The 22,504-nt window shown below is 48.8% G+C and overlaps 1 protein-coding gene across 1 annotated transcript in view; it reads left to right on the top strand.

Moving 5' to 3' along the window:
* The window catches only part of LOC134966042 (interferon-inducible GTPase 5-like), a 267,384-nt gene that overhangs the window by 228 nt on the left and 244,652 nt on the right, over window positions 1-22,504 (top strand). The window lies entirely within an intron of this gene.

The raw sequence follows: 22,504 nt of genomic DNA, 5'->3' as shown, positions 1-22,504 counted from the left end.
ACGGGGGGCAGTACCCCGAAACTTTGAATAAATCACCACGATTTTTCACTAAGCTTGAAGTCTGGGAGTGACTCTATTTCTTGGAGAGTATTGAGGGGGTTGGCAGGCCTCTTGAGAGCACCCTGGCAGGTTATCATAAAGTTTTCCATGGAGTGACGGCTTTTGGAATTTGGTATATTGGAACCGGAGCGTCCGTTGCAGTGACACCGGGACCCAGCAAGGCACCAAGGAAACGATTTACTTCAGAACCCTCCAGATGATTTTATATCACGTATTTATCAGCACTTGTTTATCCATTTTTTTGCACAATTTGCACCATTTGCAAGCACTTTATGATATAGGCACATTGCACTTTTGTGGAAACAGGACTTTGCACCTTAGTTGCTGGTATAACTCTTCCTAAGTGTGTTTACATTTACACTTCAGAATTGGCTGACTTCACACACACAGAGGACTGTGGTGTGTATACATTTCAGTACGATGGCAGGGGCCAATGAGGAATCACCTGAAATGCTAGGACAAATGCTGCAATGTGACACACAGGATTGTTTCAGTTTTTCTGACATAGAAGCGTCTAACCAGAGCCAGCCATAGGCATAGGCAAACTAGGCAATTGCCTAGGGCATTTGATATGCCTAGGGGCATCAGCAGCTTCTGTTGATTAAAATGACATGCAGCATGACTATATTCTGTGTGTAGCATTTCATATGAAGATGCAGCCACATTCTCACACAGTATATATGCATGATGCATATCATTTTAATCAGCAGAAGCTGCTTGTGCATCCTAGCCACATAGCAATGCAAATAAGATGCATTTTAATAAATAAAAAAAAAAGGTGCCTGACGTTAGCATTGAGGCAAGATTTATGAGGACACATCTGTATTCAAGCAGAGGCAGAGGTCACAGTGTTAGTGGCAGTGTGAGTGCTGTGTGCATGTGAGTGGGTTGGTTGTACAGTAGTGTTCGGAATATGTGTAAGGAGCATTATGTGTGTCATGTAAAAATGCATTAATAATGTGCAACATATGTGTAAGGGGCACTGAGTGTGTCATTATGTGTATAAAGTCATTAATAATGTGTGGCATATGTGTAACAGGGTACTACTGTATGTGTGTCATTATGTGTATGGGGGCACTAATAATGTGCAGCAAATGTGTAGGGGGCACTATGTGTGTCATTATGTGTATAAGTGCATTAATAATGTGCAGCAAATGTGTAGGGGGCACTGTGTGTGTCATATGTTTAAGGGCATTAATAATGTGCGGCATATGTGTAAGGGACATTATGTAACAGGGTACTACTGTATGTGTGTCATTATGTGTATAGGTGCACTAATAATGTGCAGCAAATGTGTAGGGGGCACTGTGTGTGTCACATGTATAAGGGCATTAATAATGTGCGGCATATGTGTAAGGGACATTATGTGTAAAAGGGCATTAATAAAGGTTGTCATAATGTGTAAGGCGCATTATGTTTATAAGGATATCAATAATGCATCTCATGTGTAAGGGGCATTACTGTGTGGAATTATGTGTATAAATGCATTACTAATGTGTGGCATTATGTATATAAGGTGCTCTACTATGTGGCATTGTGTATAGAAAGAGCACTACTGTGTCGTCTAATGTGAATAAAGAGCAATAGGGTGTGGTGTAATGTGAATAAGGAGCAATTCAGTGTGATGTAATGTGAATAAGGAGCTCTACTGTGAGGAGTAACGTTTATAAGGTAAAGTGATACTACTGTGGGATGTAATGCGAATTATGGACACTATCGCATGATCAAATGTGAATAAAGTTGCAGTACTGTGTGGCATAATTTGAATTGGGGGTACTATTGTGTGGCCATGTCCCTTGTCAGCAAAAACACACCCCTTTTTTGACTGTGCGCCAAATGTGTGAACTGTTTCTATTTAAAATATAGGGGGTACAAACACTAAAATAAGGACTGTTATGGGTGAGGGGTGATGGTGCTGGGAAAGAGGTGCAAGGTCAAAGGCGGAACCAGCGGTGGTGCTAGGGAGCATCAGCCAAAATCTTGCCTAGGGCATCATATTGGCTAGGGCCGGCCCTGCGTCTAACACAGGGGTGGGCAATTATTTCAGCTGAGGGGCCATTTCACATTTCCTGTCAGTATCCGTGGGCAACAAACAAAATAGCATCTCCCCCCACTTGACAAAAATATAGGGACATGGCTTCATGTGGAAGAGGTGTGGGCAAAAAATAATACAGATTCATATAAGGCGGCACAATAGTCTCCATTATTCAAATTGCGCCACACAGTGCCACTTACACACATTACACCAGGTAGAGCCCCCTTTTACACACATTACGGCAGGTAGAGCCCCTTTTACACATTACAGCAGGTAGAGCCCCCTTTCATACATTAACATTTTATTTAGGATAATTATTGCGCAGCAAGCAAATTATCCAGTGTCTTATAGCCCCTGGGGAAAGGTGTGACACAGTGATAGAGCACGGGGGGTGTGACACAGTGACAGAACATGGTGGAGGTGACACAGTGATAGAGCACGGGGGGTGTGACACAGTGACAGAACATGGTGGAGGTGACACAGTGACAGAACACGGGGGGTGTGACACAGTGACAGAACACGGTGGGGGTGACACAGTGACAGAACATGGAGGTGTGACACCAGTGGTGTCAAAAGGCGGGTGCGACCGGCAATCGGGTGTCCCCCTCGGACGGGGTGACACCAAAGTGCAAGCTCTTCTGCTGTGACAGGAGCCGAGTGCTGCAGTGAGATAATATCCTGCAGCACTCGGCTCCTGTCACAGGTAAGAGCCGGCACACACACAGTCCAGTCTCCGGGGTCAGCCAGCATCTTTGGGGAAGCTGGACATGCCCCCGGAGCGAAAGAGAAAAGACCCGCCAGGCCACGCCCCTTCAAAATTGTGTGTGTGTGGGGGGGTGTAATAGTACAGAGTGCGCACCGGGTGATGCCTCTGGGCGACACGGTGACAGAACCTGGTGGGGTTGACAGTGACAGAACACGGCGGGGGGTGACAGTTACAGAACACAAGGTGTGTGACACAGTGACAGAACACGGCGGGGGGTGACAGTTACAGAACACAAGGTGTGTGACACAGTGACAGAACACGGCGGGGGGTGACAGTTACAGAACACAAGGTGTGTGACACAGTGACAGAACACGGCGGGGGGTGACAGTTACAGAACACAAGGTGTGTGACACAGTGACAGAACACGGCGGGGGGTGACAGTGACAGAACACGGCGGGGGGTGACAGTTACAGAACACAAGGTGTGTGACACAGTGACAGAACACGGCGGGGGGTGACAGTTACAGAACACAAGGTGTGTGACACAGTGACAGAACACGGGGGGGGGGGTGACAGTTACAGAACACAAGGTGTGTGACACAGTGACAGAACACGGGGGGGGGTGACAGTGACAGAACACGGGGGGTGTGACAGTGACAGAACACGGGGGGGGTGACAGTGACAGAACACGGGGGGTGTGACACAGTGACAGAACACGGGGGTGACACGGTGACAGAACACGGGGGTGACACGGTGACAGAACATAAGGGGGTGACACGTGACAGAACACGGGGGTGACATGGTGACAGAACACAGGAGGGGATGGTATAGCAAGAGCTAAAGTTCTCTCCCCGCAACCTAAAAAGAGTCTGACGCCACTGCCCGCACACACAAATATACACACACTATCACACACACACACACACACTCTCTTACACACACACACACACACACACACACACACACACACACACACACACACACACACACACACACTTTCTTTCACTTTTTTCTCATTTACTTACTGATCTGGCTGGCAGTGGCAGGAAGGATGGATCTGTAGCAGTCTGCCTCTTGTCCCGTGTAGCCCCGCCCCCTGAGGTCCCGTGTAGCCCCGCCCCCTCATCGGCACATAGCTCCGTCCCCTTTTAGGCTGAACACAGCCGTTGTCACTGTGGACGGTAGGAGGAGGCTGCTACAATGCAGCAGGGGAGAGAGGCGCCGCCGGCAGCTAGGAGGTACTGCAGTGCAGAGCAATGACAAGCAGCTCAGCCGGTCAGGCTGCTTGTCATTACTTGCTGGTGAGAGGCAGTGGGCCGGGCAGGATCGGTTTGCGGGCCGCATCTGGCCCGCGGGCCGTATTTTGCCCACCCCTAGTCTAACATCTTATATGCTGAATCTGCTTTTGACACGACAGCTAACAGCTCCAGTGATGATATATTCAAAGAACTTTTTAAATTGAAAAAACGTGAGACAGACTTTTTATATCATGGGATGAGCCTCTCGGATTATTTTCGCAATACACAAATACCCAGGGGCTTCAGGATGCACAATACCTCTACTATAGGGAGATATAATACATAGTGATGTGCACCGGACATTTTTCGGGTTTTGTGTTTTGGTTTTGGATTTGGTTCCGCGGCCGTGTTTTGGATTCGGACGCGTTTTGGCAAAACCTCACCGAAATTTTTTTGTTGGATTCGGATGTGTTTTGGATTCGGGTGTTTTTTTCAAAAAACCCTCAACAACAGCTTCAATCATAGAATTTGGGGGTCATTTTGATCCCATAGTATTTTACATACCCTCCAACATGACCCGCCCCACTAGGTACAAAATGCTCTGTTTCTGGACTTCCCTCTTAATTTATTATTGCCATCACCTGTGAAGAAACAGCTTTCTTATCATTCAACTAGTTCAACACAGGTGATGGAAATCATAAATTAAGAGGGAAGTCCAGAAACAGAGCATTTTGTACCTAGTGGGGCAGGTCATGTTGGAGGGTCTGGTATTATTAATCTCAATTACCATAATTTCCACTCATTTCCAGTCTATCCTGAACACCTCACACCTCACAATATTATATTTAGTCCTACAATTTGCACCGAGGTCGCTGGATGGCTAAGCTAAACGACACAAGTGGCCGACACAAACACCTGGCCCATCTAGGAGTGGCACTGCAGTGTCAGGCAGGATGGCACTTCAAAAAAATTGTCCCCAAACAGCACATGATGCAAAGAAAAAAAGAGGCGCACCAAGGTCGCTGTGTGACTAAGCTAAGCGACACAAGTGGCCGACACAAACACCTTGCCGATCTAGGAGTGGCACTGCAGTGTCAGACAGCATGGCACTCTCAAAAAATAGTCCCCAAACAGCACATGATGCAAAGAAAAAAAGAGGCGCACCAAGGTCGCTGTGTGACTATGCTAAGCGACACAAGTGGCCGACACAAACACCTGGCCCATCTAGGAGTGGCACTGCAGTGTCAGGCAGGATGGCACTTCAAAAAAATTGTCCCCAAATAGCACATTATGCAAAGAAAAAAAGAGGCGCACCAAGGTCGCTGTGTGACTAAGCTAAGCGACACAAGTGGCCGACACAAACACCTGGCCCATCTAGGAGTGGCACTGCAGTGTCAGGCAGGATGGCACTTCAAAAAAATTGTCCCCAAACAGCACATGATGCAAAGAAAAAAAGAGGCGCACCAAGGTCGCTGTGTGACTAAGCTAAGCGACACAAGTGGCCGACACAAATACCTTGCCCATCTAGGAGTGGCACTGCAGTGTCAGGCAGGATGGCACTTCAAAAAAATCGTCCCCAAACAGCATATGATGCAAAGAAAAAAAGAGGCGCACCAAGGTCGCTATGTGACTAAGCTAAGCGACACAAGTGGCCGACACAAACACCTTGCCCATCTAGGAGTGGCACTACAGTGTCAGACAGGATAGCACTTCAAAAAAATTGTCCCCAAACAGCACATGATGCAAAGAAAAATGAAAGAAAAAAGAGGTGCAAGATGGAATTGTCCTTGGGCCCTCCCACCCACCCTTATGTTGTATAAACAGGACATACACACTTTAACGAACCCATCATTTCAGCGACAGGGTCTGCCACACGACTGTGACTGAAATGACTGGTTGGTTTGGGCCCCCATCAAAAAAGAATCAATCAATCAATCTCTCCTTGCACAAACTGGCTTTACAGAGGCAAGATGTCCACCTCATCATCATCCTCCGATTCCTCACCCCTTTCACTGTGTACATCCCCCTCCTCACAGATTATTAATTCATCCCCACTGGAATCCACCATCTCAGATCCCTGTGTACTTTCTGGAGGCAATTGCTGGTGAATGTCTCCACGGAGGAATTGATTATAATTTATTTTTGATGAACATCATCTTCTCCACATTTTCTGGAAGTAACTTTGTACGTCGATTGCTGATAAGGTGAGCGGCTGCACTAAACACTCTTTCGGAGTACACACTGGAGGGAGGGCAACTTAGGTAGAATAAAGCCAGTTTGTGCAAGGGCCTCCAAATTGCCTCTTTTTCCTGCCAGTATACGTACGGACTGTCTTACATGCCTACTTGGATGCAGTCACTCATATAATCCTCCACCATTCTTTCAATGGTGACAGAATCATATGTAGTGACAGTAGACGACATGTCAGTAATCTTTGGCAGGTCCTTCAGTCCGGACCAGATGTCAGCACTCGCTCCAGACTGCCCTGCATCACCGCCAGCGGGTGGGCTCGGAATTCTTAGCCTTTTCCTCGCACCCCCAGTTGTGGGAGAATGTGAAGTAGGAGCTGTTGACGGGTCACGTTCCGCTTTACTTGACAATTTTCTCACCAGCAGGTCTTTGAACATCTGTAGACTTGTGTCTGCCGGAAAGAGAAATACAATGCAGGTTTTAAATCTAGGATCGAGCACGGTGGCCAAAATGCAGTGCTCCGATTTCAACAGATTGACCACCCGTAAATACTGGTTAAGCGAATAAAGGCTCCAATCACCAGTCCCACATACCTAGCAGAATCGCTCAATTTTAGCTCCTCCTTCAATCTCTCCAGCTGCTTCTGCAAAAGCCTGATTAAGGGAATGACCTGACTCAGGCTGGCAGTGTCTGAACTGACTTCACGTGTGGCAAGTTCAAAGGGTTGCAGAACCTTGCACAACGTTGAAATCATTTTCCAATGCGCTTGAGTCAGGTGCATTCCCCCTCCTTTGCCTATATCGTGGGCAGATGTATAGGTTTGATTGGCCTTTTGCTGCTCCTCCATCCTCTGAAGCATATAGAGGGTTGAATTCCACCTCGTTACCACCTCTTGCTTCAGATGATGGCAGGGCAGGTTCAGGAATGTTTGGTGGTGCTCCAGTCTTCGGCACGCAGTGGCTGAATGCCGAAAGTGGCCCGCAATTCTTCGGGCCACCGACAGCATCTCTTGCACGCCCCTGTCGTTTTTTAAATAATTCTGCACTACCAAATTCAATGTATGTGCAAAACATGGGACGTGCTGGAATTTGCCCAGATGTAATGCACGCACAATATTGGTGGCGTTGTCCGATGTCACAAATCCCCAGGAGAGTCCAATTTGGGTAAGCCAATCTGTGATGATGTTCCTCAGTTTCCGTAAGAGGTTGTCAGCTGTGTGCCTCTTATGGAAAGCGGTGATACAAAGTGTAGCCTGCCTAGGAACGAGTTGGCGTTTGCGAGATGCTGCTACTGGTGCCGCCGCTGCTGTTCTTGCTGCGGGAGGCAATACATCTACCCAGTGGGCTGTCACAGTCATATAGTCCTGAGTCTGCCCTGCTCCACTTGTCCACATGTCCGTGGTTAAGTGGACATTGGGTACAACTGCATTTTTTAGGACACTGGTGACTCTTTTTCTGACGTCTGTGTACATTTTCGGTATCGCCTGCCTAGAGAAATGGAACCTAGATGGTATTTGGTACCGGGGACACAGTACCTCAATCAAGTCTCTAGTTGCCTCTGAATTAAAGATGGAGACCGGAACCACATTTCTCACCACCCAGGTTGACAAGACCTGAGTTATCCGCTTTGTAGCAGGATGACTGCTGTGATATTTCATCTTCCTCGCAAAGGACTGTTGGACAGTCAATTGCTTACTGGAAGTAGTACAAGTGGTCTTCCGACTTCCCCTCTGGGATGACGATCGACTCCCAGCAGCAACAACAGCAGCGCCAGCAGCAGTAGGCGTTACACTCAAGGATGCATCGGAGGAATCCCAGGCAGGAGAGGACTCATCAGACTTGCCAGTGACATGGCCTGCAGGACTATTGGCTATCCTGTGTAAGGAGGAAATTGACACTGAGGGAGTTGGTGGTGTGGTTTGCAGGAGCTTGGTTACAAGAGGAAGGGATTTAGTGGTCAGTGGACTGCTTTCGCTGTCACCCAAAGTTTTTGAACTTGTCACTGACTTATGATGAATGCGCTGCAGGTGACGTATAAGGAAGGATGTTCCGAGGTGGTTAACGTCCTTACCCCTACTTATTACAGCTTGACAAAGGCAACACACGGCTTGACACCTTTTGTCCGCATTTGTGTTGAAATAATTCCACACCGAAGAGCTGATTTTTTTGGTATTTTCACCAGGCATGTCGATGGCCATATTCCTCCCACGGACAACAGGTGTCTCCCCGGGTGCCTGACTTAAACAAACCACCTCACCATCAGAATCCTCCTTGTCAATTTCCTCCCCAGCGTCAGCAACACCCATATCCTCATCTTGGTGTACTTCAACACTGACATCTTCAATTTGACTATCAGGAACTGGACTGCGGGTGCTCCTTCCAGCACTTGCAGGGGGCGTGCAAATGGTGGAAGGCGCAAGCTCTTCCCGACCAGTGTTGGGAAGGTCAGGCATCGCAACCGACACAATTGGACTCTCCTTGGGGATTTGTGATTTAGAAGAACGCACAGTTCTTTGCTGTGCTTTTGCCAGCTTAAGTCTTTTCATTTTTCTAGCGAGAGGATGAGTGCTTTTATCCTCATGTGAATCTGAACCACTAGCCATGAACATAGGCCAGGGCCTCAGCAGTTCCTTGCCACTCCGTGTCGTAAATGGCATATTGGCAAGTTTACGCTTCTCATCAGACGCTTTCAATTTAGATTTTTGGGTCATTTTACTGAACTTTTGTTTTTTGGATTTTACATTCTCTCTACTATGACATTGGGCATCGGCCTTGGCAGACGACGTTGATGGCATTTCATCGTCTCGGCCATGGCTAGTGGCAGCAGCTTCAGCAAGAGGTGGAAGTGGATCTTGATCTTTCCCTATTTTACCCTCCACATTCTTTTTCTCCATTTTTTAATGTGTGGAATTATATGCCAGTATCAATAGCAATGGCCTACTACTATAAATACTGCGCACAACTGAAATGCACCACAGGTATAGAATGTAGATGGATAGTATACTTGACGACACAGAGGTAGGTACAGCAGTGGCCTTCTGTACCGTACTGCTATATATACTGATGGTCACTGTGTCAGCAAACTGCAAAACTAAAATGCACCACAGGTATAGAATGTAGAAAGATAGTATACTTGATGACACAGAGGTAGGTACAGCAGTGGCCTTCCGTACCGTACTGCTATATATACTGGTGGTCACTGTGTCAGCAAACTGCAAAACTGAAACGCACCACAGGTATAGAATGTAGATAGATAGTATACTTGACGACACAGAGGTAGGTACAGCAGTGACTTTCCGTACCGTACTGCTATATATACTGGTGGTCACTGTCAGCAAAACTGCACAACTAAAATGTGGAATTATATGCCAGTATCAATAGCAATGGCCTACTACTATAAATACTGCGCACAACTGAAATGCACCACAGGTATAGAATGTAGATGGATAGTATACTTGACGACACAGAGGTAGGTACAGCAGTGGCCTTCTGTACCGTACTGCTATATATACTGGTGGTCACTGTGTCAGCAAAACTGCAAAACTAAAATGCACCACAGGTTTAGAATATAGATGGATAGTATACTTGACGACACAGAGGTAGGTACAGCAGTGGCCTTGCGTACCGTACTGCTATATATACTGGTGTTCACTGTCAGCAAACTGCACAACTGAAATGCACCACAGGTATAGAATGTAGATGGATAGTATACTTGACGACACAGAGGTAGGTACAGCAGTGGCCTTCCGTACCGTACTGCTGTATACTGGTGGTCACTGTGTCAGCAAACTGTAAAACTAAAATGCACCACAGGTATAGAATGTAGATGGATAGTATACTTGACTGACACAGAGGTAGGTACAGCAGTGGCCTTCCGTACCGTACTGCTATTATATACTGGTGGTCACTGTCAGCAAAACTCTGCACTGTACTCCTCCTATATAATACAGCTGCTCCCCAGTTCCCACAATAAAGCAGTGTGAGCACAGATATATGCAGCACACTGAGCACAGATTTGGAGTGTTTTTCAGGCAGACAGCGTATACTGGTGGTCACTGTCAGCAAAACTCTGCACTGTACTCCTTCTATATAATACAACTGCTCCCCAGTCCCCACAATTAAGCAGTGTGAGCACAGATATATGTAGCACACTGAGCACAGATATGGAGTGTTTTTCAGGCAGACAACGTATACTGGTGGTCACTGTCAGCAAAACTCTGCACTGTAATCCTCCTATATACAGCTGCTCCCCAGTCCCCACAATTAAGTAATAAGCAAGCCCAAAATATTTGCAATGCTTCAACATAAACGGAGAGGACGCCAGCTACGTCCTCTCCCTAACATTTCCAATGCACGAGTGAAAATGGCGGCGACGCGCGGCTGCTTATATAGAATCCGAATCTCGCGAGAATCCGACAGCGGGATGATGACGTTCGGGCACGCTCCGGTTAACCGAGCCATACGGGAGAATCCGAATATGGCTCGGACCCGTGTAAAAAGGGTGAAGTTCGGGGCGGTTCGGTTTCCGAGGAACCGAACCCGCTCATCACTAATTGAAACCACCATGGCTTGGTTCTTGTGTCGCTGCCCCTTTTCGCACAAAAGCCAGAGGGGTAGCCATACTTTTTCAAAAAAAACTCCCTGTTACTGTCTTGACAGAAATCATTGATCCCGAAGGCAGATATATCATTATGGACAAAGAGCTTTTTCATACCAAATATACCCTTGTCAACTTATACGCCCCGAATGTTAATACACATACATTTATTCGGGACTTTGCCCACATTCTCCTTAGCAGAACTAACTACTCCCTAATAGTGGGTGGGGATTATAACATGGTGGACGATCCTACAGTTGACAGATCACCGACTATGTCGAGAACCACTGACTCTCAGAGCAGACACCTGACCCATGGAGATTGCTGCACCCAACTGACAGGACGCACACCCATTTATCATTGGCACATGGAACTTTGTCTCGTATTGACAGGTTCTTCATTGCCAATGACCTAATGCCCCGAATTGCTGGGGTGGATATACTCGATATATTGATCTCTGATCATGCCCCCGTCACGTTAGCGCTGACCCATCCCCATATGCATTCGACAGATCGCATTTGGGGATTCCCACAATACCTGGCAGACTCGGAGGACTTTAAACTATACCTAATAACTCATTGGACCAATTACGTTAATGACAACATAGAATATTGGGACAAACCTGAAATCTTTTGGAATGCCTCAAAGGCAGTGATGAGGGGTCACATTAGTTATGTCACCCGGAAAAAAATAGATTCCAAATTGGAATACACTACGTTAAAAACACCCATGTCGACTGGGCGGGGCATCTTGCATGGCCGCTTTTTAACAGCTCTTCCGGCAGAGGCTTTAATCATCTGCCTCCATCTACCCCCCCCCACCATGATTTTCTATAACATTTAATTACATCTTTGAAAAGCTTAAGTGGGGGTGATGTCTGTGATGTCTTTTCCAGGTCGGGATGCTATTCCTCCATGGAAATCTGGCCACGGATAGTGGTAAACCCTCTGGTTGCCTTACTTTGGCTCGAAAATCGGCTTGGCTGCTGGAGTGCGTGTCGTGCTGTTCCGTGTGGCTACGGATCTCCCTGCCTACCCGAGAGCTGACAGAATCTTCCCCCTCAGTTCCCGATCCTGCTTCCCAACTAACCTTGGAGTGCCCGACCTGAGGTGTTGTGCCCCCGAGCGGATCCGCTGGTGTCTGCTGCACGGGGCTGCCGGATCGCTCCCGAGGCCAAAGTGTATCCCTGGAGGGCGACCCCATACCCTGCGGCTGCGCTGCGATGCGGGATCTCTGATGCTCTGCTGAGCTCCTTTATCGGCTCCTGCTGCGGGACGTGTGGAGACCTACCGAGGCGCGATCGTCCTGCCTCTTGTACACCGGGGGAGCCCGGCGGGTACTCTCCCTGCTGATCGGTGGCCCGGATCTTCCCTGACAGACTCTGACCTACGACCCATCAGCTCCCTCTGCCACTCTTGCGTGGCGGTGCTGGGAGCTGGGACACCCCCCCATTGCTCTACATGTGGCGGCTGTTGCGAGACACTTCAGCGCGCTGAATGCTGCCGCCCGGGTGAGCTGCGGTCTTGGAGGAGGGTGCTGGAGCCTGTCACTGCTACTGCACGACGCACATACCGGATTGGATTGGCACGGCTGGCACTCCGTCTCCGGCTGCATATTGCCTGAGTGGACGCTGTGCTATACATTCCCTCCCCAGGTAACTTGGTCTGTCTACCCCAACTGCTTCTTTTACTAATTTCCCCATTTTCACTTTTTGCACACCCCGAATCTCTGAACCTCCCCACCTCTTGTGTCACCCTTACCCCCCTCCTTCCTTACCATCATCATATGTTTCAATTTACCTCATCTGTACTCCCTACTTCCTGTCTAATTGCTGTGTGTGCAGGAAACAGAGACTGCTGGTGACTACAATAACTGTATCCACCTGGGAACTTTGCATAGGCTGCTTACCTTTAATCTAGTTTGCAGCTGTGAAGGGCACACTGAGACCCTTATTCAAAGTGGGACTGACCTACTGTTGGTCGTACATTTGTGACTGTTATTTCATTTTTCCTTTTTTTTTTCCATTACTTTTCTGTGTCAAAATCTGCCCCAGCTGCCCCCTATTTACTCCTGCTAGAAGGCCTCCCGTATCATCGGATACTACGTGGTACCGGCTGGTGCTGCTCAGGCAAATCCTACTCTCAGAAGCATAGGCGTGCGCAGCACATTTTATTAGGGGATGCACTGTCGGAGGGACGTGTCTAGCATCACCTATTGGGCGTGTCTCACAACGCCTGTCGGGCGTATCTAGCACCGCCTATTGACATTCCTTTTCATTCCATATGCACCTTACCTATATGGTGGCTTCTCACAACGGGGAACCTCTGAAGAAATGTCCTCCCTGGGAAGACGGCGTCTTCAGTTGGTATTCACTATTCATGTAGGATATCACATGAAACGGAAGATGCCTGTTTGTGTAGATATATGACCAATGTCATCATCATGCAACAGAGATTCAAGCAGACTTGTGTCACCTCCTGCTCCCTGTATCTCTCAGCCATAGCATCATCTCTTCCCTGCATCGTTTCTCAGCCACACCATCATCTCCTGCCTGCATCTCTCAACCACACCATCATCTCATCCCTGCATTGTTTCTCAGTCACGCCATCATCTCCCGTCTGCATCTCTCACAATCCCCCTTCAATTCACACGTAACACCACATATTAGTGACCCTTACTTAAATTAAACTGCACAGTAGTGTCCATTGTTCACATTACACCGCACAGTAGCGTCCCTTATACATGTTACCCCTTGCCAAATCCCTTCTTACTAGCCGCACTTGCAATAGGTATGGACAATGAACTGTTATAAAACATATTTGGGAAGGTGTAGGGTGCAGAGGTGGGCAGTCACAGGGTGCAGGGAGGGAAGGAATAGGGTGCAGAGAGGGAAGGTATAGGGTGCACAGGAGGGCAGTTACAGGGTGCAGGGAGGGAAGGAATAGGGTGCAGAGGTGGGTAGGTACAAGGTGCAGGGAGGGAAGGAATAGGGTGCAGGGAGGGAAGGCATAGGGTGCAGAGGTGGGCAGTTACAGGGTGCAGGGAGGGAAGGCATAGGGTGCAGAGGAGGGCAGTTACAGGGTGCAGGGAGGGAAGGAATAGGGTGCAGGGAGGGAAGGCATAGGGTGCAAAGGAGGGCAGTTACAGGGTGCAGGGAGGGAAGGAATAGGGTGCAGAGGTGGGCAGGTACAAGGTGCAGGGAGGGAAGGAATAGGGTGCAGGGAGGGAAGGCATAGGGTGCAGAGGAGGGCAGTTACAGGGTGCAGGGAGGGAAGGAATAGGGTACAGAGGTGGGCAGGTACAAGGTGCAGGGAGGGCAGTTACAGGGTGCAGGGAGGGAAGGAATAGGGTGCAGAGGTGGGCAGGTACAAGGTGCAGGGAGGGAAGGAATAGGGTGCAGGGAGAGAAGGCATAGGGTGCAGAGGTGGGCAGTTACAGGGTGCAGGGAGGGAAGGCATAGGGTGCAGAGGAGGGCAGTTACAGGGTGCAGGGAGGGAAGGAATAGGGTGCAGGGAGGGAAGGCATAGGGTGCAAAGGAGGGCAGTTACAGGGTGCAGGGAGGGAAGGAATAGGGTGCAGAGGTGGGCAGGTACAAGGTGCAGGGAGGGAAGGAATAGGGTGCAGGGAGGGAAGGTATAGGGTGCAGAGGAGGGCAGTTACAGGGTGCAGGGAGGGAAGGAATAGGGTGCAGGGAGGGAAGGTATAGGGTGCAAAGGAGGGCAGTTACAGGGTGCAGGGAGGGAAGGAATAGGGTGCAGAGGAGGGCAGGTACAAGGTGCAGGGAGGGAAGGAATAGGGTGCAGGGAGGGAAGGTATAGAGTGCAAAGGAGGGCAGTTACAGGGTGCAGGGAGGGAAGGAATAGGGTGCAGAGGTGGGCAGGTACAAGGTGCAGGGAGGGAAGGAATAGGGTGCAGGGAGGGAAGGCATAGGGTGCAGAGGTGGGCAGTTACAGGGTGCAGGTAGGGAAGGCATAGGGTGCAGAGGAGGGCAATTACAGGGTGCAGGGATCGAAGGCGTAGGGTGCAGAGGTGGGCAGGTACAGGGTGCAGGAAAGGAAGGCGTATGGTGCAGAGGTGGGCAGTTACAGGGTGCAGGGAGGGAAGGCATAGGGTGCAGAGGAGGGCAGTTACAGGGTGCAGGGAGGGAAGGAATAGGGTGCAGGGAGGGAAGGCATAGGGTGCAAAGGAGGGCAGTTACAGGGTGCAGAGAGGGAAGGAATAGGGTGCAGAGGTGGGCAGGTACAAGGTGCAGGGAGGGAAGGAATAGGGTGCAGGGAGGGAAGGCATAGGGTGCAGAGGAGGGCAGTTACAGGGTGCAGGGAGGGAAGGAATAGGGTGCAGAGGAGGGCAGGTAAAAGGTGCAGGGAGGGAAGGAATAGTGTGCAGGGAGGGAAGGTATAGGGTGCAAAGGAGGGCAGTTACAGGGTGCAGGGAGGGAAGGAATAGGGTACAGAGGTGGGCAGGTACAAGGTGCAGGGAGGGAAGGAATAGGGTGCAGGGAGGGAAGGCATAGGGTGCAGAGGTGGGCAGTTACAGGGTGCAGGTAGGAAAGGCATAGGGTGCAGAGGAGGGCAATTACAGGGTGCAGGGATCGAAGGCGTAGGGTGCAGAGGTGGGCAGGTACAGGGTGCAGGAAAGGAAGGCGTATGGTGCAGAGGTGGGCAGGTACAGGGTGCAGGTAGGGAAGGCATAGGGTGCAGAGGAGGGCAATTACAGGGTGCAGGGATCGAAGGCGTAGGGTGCAGAGGTGGGCAGGTACAGGGTGCAGGGAGGTAAGGCGTATGGTGCAGAGGTGGGCAGGTACAGGGTGCAGGGAGGGAAGGCGTATGGTGCAGAGGTGGGCAGGTACAGGGTGCAGGGAGGGAAGGTGTAGGGTGCTGGTTGAAGGTGCATATTGTTGGTGGGTACATGTAGGGTACAGGGATGTAAGATGCAGGGGTGTCATTTGCAGGCAATGCAGTTTCAAGGTGCAGGAGGACTGGTGCACAATAGGAGAGTGGTTAGAAGTGGGATAAAACAATACCTTTGACGTGGTGTAGATAACATAAGGGTCTGCCTGCAGCAACAGGAGCATTCCACAGCAGCAGGAAGAAGTCATAAGAAATGGTTCCTGCGCAGGGGCCAGAAGCCAAAGTGTCCATTCACAGCAGCAGCCAGTAGATCAAAGGGGAGACCAGCACTGAACAGACTCAGGCACAGCAGCATAGCCTGCCCTGACAGCGGGAGGCACCCGCGACCCCCCCTCCCTTCACGGCCGCGAGCAGAAGTCTCCGCATGGCAGGTACACTCTGCCGCCTTACAGCTCTCCCCCAACCACGCTGCTGCTAAGCAAGCAGGGGAAAGAGCCAATCTACAGAAAGCACCCGCCCCCCATCCCTTCCCCACACGCCAGCACCGGAGTACGTCACCTGCTAGACTGGGGATCAGGGAGGACAGGCAATGAACGCCTGATGCTGCACCCCCTCCTCCCCCTGTGAGTGCTGGCGATCACTACAGCAGGCGTGCTTGAGGGGGGTGCCGGACATTAGGGGGTGCCTGTGCGCACCAGGCACCCCCGTGCGCACGCCTATGCTCAGAAGAGAACTTTCCATTTGGCGTATTTGACTCATTACGCATCCTAATTTTATCCCGCTATCCACTGGTTCCTTTTGGAATTTATTTGTGCCGTTTGTTATTTTTCATATTTTATTGAATGTCGTATTTTATTTGTATTTTTTTTATTTTTTCCCTGCGGAGAATCTTCTGTGACGTTTGTTATTTTGCCAGATACTCTATTCTATATTGCTTGACATAACATATGGTTTATGGATATATAGTACAGGTTGAGTATCCCATATCCAAATATTCCGAAATACGGAATATTCCGAAATACGGAATATTCCGAAATACGGACTTTTTTGAGTGAGAGTGACATAGTGAAACCTTTGTTTTCTGTGGCTCAATGTACTCAAACTTTGTTTGAAACACAAAGTTATTAAAATTATTATATTAAATGACCTTCAGGATGTGTGTATAAGGTGTATATGAAACATAAATGAATTATGTGAACGTATACACACTTTGTTTAATGCACAAAGTTATTAAAAATATTGGCTAAAATGACCTTCAGGCTGGGTGTATAAGGTGTATATGAAACATAAATGCATTCTGTGCTTAGACTTAGGTCCCATCACCATGATATCTCATTATGGGATGCAATTATTCCAAAATACGGAAAAATCCGATATCCAAAATACCTTTGGTCCCAAGCGTTTTTGGATAAGGGATACTCAACCTGTATATTACTTCTAGTCATATGTTTTATTTAGAGATGTGCACTGGAAATTTTTCGGGTTTTGTGTTTTGGTTTTGGGTTCGGTTCCGCGGCCGTGTTTTGGGTTCGAACGCGTTTTGGCAAAACCTCACCGAATTTTTTTTGTCGGATTCGGGTGTGTTTTGGATTCGGGTGTTTTTTTCAAAAAACCCTAAAAAACAGCTTAAATCATAGAATTTGGGGGTCCTTTTGATCCCAAAGTATTATTAACCTCAATAACCATAATTTCCACTCATTTTCAGTCTATTCTGAACACCTCACAATATTATTTTTAGTCCTAAAATTTGCACCGAGGTCGCTGGATGACTAAGCTCAGCGACCCAAGTGGCTGACACAAACACCTGGCCCATCTAGGAGTGTCACTGCAGTGTCACGCAGGATGGCCCTTCCAAAAAACACTCCCCAAACAGCACATGACACAAAGAAAAAAGAGGCGCAATGAGGTAGCTGTGTGACTAAGCTCAGCGACCCAAGTGGCCGACACAAACACCTGGCCCATCTAGGAGTGGCACTGCAGTGTTACGCAGGATGGCCCTTCCAAAAAATACTCCCCAAACAGCACATGACGCAAAGAAAAATTAAAGAAAAAAGAGGTGCAAGATGGAATTGTCCTTGGGCCCTCCCACCCACCCTTATGTTGTATAAACAGGACATGCACACTTTAACCAACCCATCATTTCAGTGACAGGGTCTGCCACACGACTGTGACTGAAATGACGGGTTGGTTTGGACCCCCACCAAAAAAGAAGCAATTAATCTCTCCTTGCACAAACTGGCTCTACAGAGGCAAGATGTCCACCTCATCATCATCCTCCGATTCATCACCGTGTACATCTCCCTCCTCACAGATTATCAATTCGTCCCCACTGGAATCCACCATCTCAGCTCCCTGTGTACTTTCTGGAGGCAATTGCTGCTGGTGAATGTCTCCACGGAGGAATTGATTATAATTCATTTTAATGAACATCATCTTCTCCATATTTTCTGGAAGTAACCTCGTACGCCGATTGCTGACAAGGTGAGCGGCGGCACTAAACACTCTTTCGGAGTACACACTTGTGGGAGGGCAACTTAGGTAGAATAAAGCCAGTTTGTGCAAGGGCCTCCAAATTGCCTCTTTTTCCTGCCAGTATACGTACGGACTGTCTGACGTGCCTACTTGGATGCGGTCACTCATATAATCCTCCACCATTCTTTCAATGGTGAGAGAATCATATGCAGTGACAGTAGACGACATGTCCGTAATCGTTGGCAGGTCCTTCAGTCCGGACCAGATGTCAGCACTCGCCCCATACTGCCCTGCATCACCGCCAGCGGGTGGGCTCGGAATTCTGAGCCTTTTCCTCGCACCCCCAATTGTGGGAGAATGTGAAGGAGGAGCTGTTGACCGATCAAGTTCCACTTGACTTGATAATTTTCTCACCAGCAGGTCTTTGAACCCCTGCAGACTTGTGTCTGCTGGAAAGAGAGATACAACGTAGGTTTTAAATCTAGGATCGAGCACGGTGGCCAAAATGTAGTGCTCTGATTTCAACATATTGACCACCCGTGAATCCTGGTTAAGCGAATGAAGGGCTCCATCCACAAGTCCCACATGCCTAGCGGAATCGCTCTGTCTTAGCTCCTCCTTCAATGTCTCCAGCTTCTTCTGCAAAAGCCTGATGAGGGGAATGACCTGACTCAGGCTGGCAGTGTCTGAACTGACTTCACGTGTGGCAAGTTCAAAAGGTTGCAGAACCTTGCACAACGTTGAAATCATTCTCCACTGCGCTTGAGACAGGTGCATTCCACCTCCTTTGCCTATATCGTGGTCAGATGTATAGGCTTGAATGGCCTTTTGCTGCTCCTCCATCCTCTGAAGCATATAGAGGGTTGAATTCCACCTCGTTACCTATTCTTGCTTCAGATGATGGGAGGGCAGGTTCAGGCGTTTTTGGTGTTGCTCCAGTCTTCTGTACGTGGTGCCTGTACGCCGAAAGTGTCCCGCAATTCTTCTGGCCACCGACAGCATCTCTTGCACGCCCCTGTCGTTTTTTAAATAATTCTGCACCACCAAATTCAAGGTATGTGCAAAAACATGGGACGTGTTGGAATTTGCCCAGATGTAATGCACGCACAATATTGCTGGCGTTGTCCGATGCCACAAATCAGTGCCGTAACTAGGTATTTTAGCACTGTGTGCAAAAACAGCATTAGCGCCCCCCCATGCAAGACAGGGGCAGTGCGCGCCGCAGGTGCGCAAAAAATATATAGGGGCGTGGCTTCATGGGAAGGGGCGTGGCCACAAAATAATTCCAATTCATACTACGGTGCACAGTAGTCTCCATTATTTAAATTACGCTGCAGAGCCCCTTTTATACATTACAGCAGACAGCGACCCCTTTTTACACAGTACGGCAGACAGCGACCCCTTTTTACACAGTACGGCAGACAGCGACCCCTTTTTGCACAGTATGGCAGACAGCGACCCCTTTTTTGACAGTACGGCAGACAGCGACCCCTTTTTACACAGTACGGCAGACAGTGACCCCTTTTTACACAGTACGGCAGACAGCGACCCCTTTTTACACAGTACGGCAGACAGCGACCCCTTTTTACACAGTACGGCAGACAGCGACACCTTTTTACACAGTACGGCAGACAGCGACCCCTTTGTATGGCAGACAGTGGCCCCTTTTTACACAGTACGGCACACAGTGGCCCCTTTTTACACAGTACGGCAGACAGTGGCCCCTTTTTACACAGTACGGCAGACAGCGTCCCCCTTTTTACACATTGTGGCAGACAGCGACCCCTTTTTACACATTGTGGCAGACAGCGACCCCTTTTTACACATTGTGGCAGACAGGGTCCCCATTTTTACACATTGTGGCAGATAGAATAGATAGAGAGAGAAGAGAGAGAGAGAGAAGAGAGAGAGAGAGAGAGAGAGAGAGAGAGAGAAGAGACAGAGATACTTACCACCTAGTTATGGCCCTGCCACAAATCCACAGGAGAGTCCAATTGGGGTAAGCCATTCTGCGATGATCTTCCTCAGTTGCCGTAAGAGGTTGTCACCTGTGTGCGTATTCTGGAAAGCGGTGATACAAAGCGTAGCCTGCCTAGGAAAGAGTTGGCGTTTGCGAGATGCTGCTACTGGTGCCGCCGCTGCTGTTCTTGCGGCGGGAGTCAATACATCTACCCAGTGGGCTGTCACAGTCATATAGTCCTGAGTCTGCCCTGCTCCACTTGTCCACATGTCCGTGGTTAAGTGGACATTGGGTACAACTGCATTTTTTAGGACACTGGTGAGTCTTTTTCTGAGGTCTGTGTACATTTTCGGTATTGCCTGCCTAGAGAAATGGAACCTAGATAGTATTTGGTACCGGGGACACAGTACCTCAATCAAGTCTATAGTTGGCTCTGAAGTAATGATGGATACCGGAACCAGGTTTCTCACGGCCCAGGATGCCAAGGCCTCAGTTATCCGCTTTGCAGCAGGATGACTGCTGTGATATTTCATCTTCCTCGCAAAGGACTGTTGGACAGTCAATTGTTTGGTGGAAGTAGTAAAAGTGGTCTTCCGACTTCCCCTCTGGGATGACCATCGACTCCCAGCAGCAACAACAGCAGCGCCAGCTGCAGTAGGCGCTACACTCAAGGATGCATCGGAGGAATCCCAGGCAGGAGAGGACTCGTCAGAAGTGCCAGTGACATGGCCTGCAGGACTATTGGCATTCCTGTGTAAGGAGGAAATTGACACAGAGGGAGTTGGTGGGGTGGTTTGCGTGAGCTTGGTTACAAGAGGAAGGGATTTACTGGTCAGTGGACAGCTTCCGCTGTCGCCCAAAGTTTTTGAACTTGTCACTAACTTATGATGAATGCGCTGCAGGTGACGTATAAGGGAGGATGTTCTGAGGTGGTTAACGTCCTTACCCCTACTTATTACAGCTTGACAAAGGCAACACACGGCTTGACACCTGTTGTCCGCATTTCTGTTGAAATACTTCCACACCGAAGAGCTGATTTTTTTGATATTTTCACCAGGCATGTCAATAGCCATATTCCTCCCACGGACAACAGGTGTCTCCCCGGGTGCCTGACTTAAACAAACCACCTCACCATCAGAATCCTCCTTGTCAATTTCCACCCCACCGCCAGCAACACCCATATCCTCCTCATCCTGGTGTACTTCAACACTGACATCTTCAATCTGAATATCAGGAACTGGACTGCAGGTGCTCCTTCCAGCACTTGCAGGGGGCGTGCAAATGGTGGAAGGCGCATGCTCTTCACGTCCAGTGTTGAGAAGGTCAGGCATCGCAAACGACACAATTGGACTCTCCTTGTGGATTTGTGATTTCGAAGAACGCACAGTTCTTTGCTGTGCTTTTGCCAGCTTAAGTCTTTTCATTTTTCTAGCGAGAGGCTGAGTGCTTCCATCCTCATGTGAAGCTGAACCACTAGCCATGAACATAGGCCAGGGCCTCAGCCGTTCCTTGCCACTCCGTGTGGTAAATGGCATATTGGCAAGTTTACGCTTCTCCTCCGACGATTTTAATTTAGATTTTTGAGTCCTTTTTTTACTGATCTTTTGTGTTTTGGATTTTACATGCTCTGTACTATGACATTGGGCATCAGCCTTGGCAGACGACGTTGATGGAATTTCATCGTCTCGGCCATGACTAGTGGCAGCAGCTTCAGCACGAGGTGGAAGTGGATCTTGATCTTTCCCTGTTTTTGGAACCTCAACATTTTTGTTCTCCATATTTTAATAGGCACACCTAAAAGGCACCTCAGGTAAACAATGGAGATGGATGGATACTAGTATATTTATGGATGACAAGTGACTGACGATACAGAGGTAGCTACAGCCGTGGACTACCGTACTGTGTCTGCTAGTATAGAGATGATAATTAATGATATTAAAAAAAATAAGAATTTACTTACCGATAATTCTATTTCTCGTAGTCCGTAGTGGATGCTGGGAACTCCGTAAGGACCAAGGGGGATAGCAGCTCCGCAGGAGACTGGGCACAAAAGTAAAGCTTTAGGACTACCTGGTGTGCACTGGCTCCTCCCCCTATGACCCTCCTCCAAGCCTCAGTTAGGATACTGTGCCCGGACGAGCGTACACAATAAGGAAGGATATATGAATCCCGGGTAAGACTCATACCAGCCACACCAATCACACCGTACAAACTGTGATCTGAACCCAGTTAACAGCATGATAACAGAGGAGCCTCTGGATAGATGGCTCACAACAACAATAACCCGATTTAGTTAACAATAACTATGTACAAGTATTGCAGACAATCCGCACTTGGGATGGGCGCCCAGCATCCACTAGGGACTACGAGAAATAGAATTATCGGTAAGTAAATTCTT

Source organism: Pseudophryne corroboree, chromosome 10 (assembly GCF_028390025.1).
Source record: "Pseudophryne corroboree isolate aPseCor3 chromosome 10, aPseCor3.hap2, whole genome shotgun sequence".
NCBI lineage: Eukaryota > Metazoa > Chordata > Amphibia > Anura > Myobatrachidae > Pseudophryne > Pseudophryne corroboree.
This window is presented reverse-complemented; position numbering and strand designations above follow the sequence as displayed.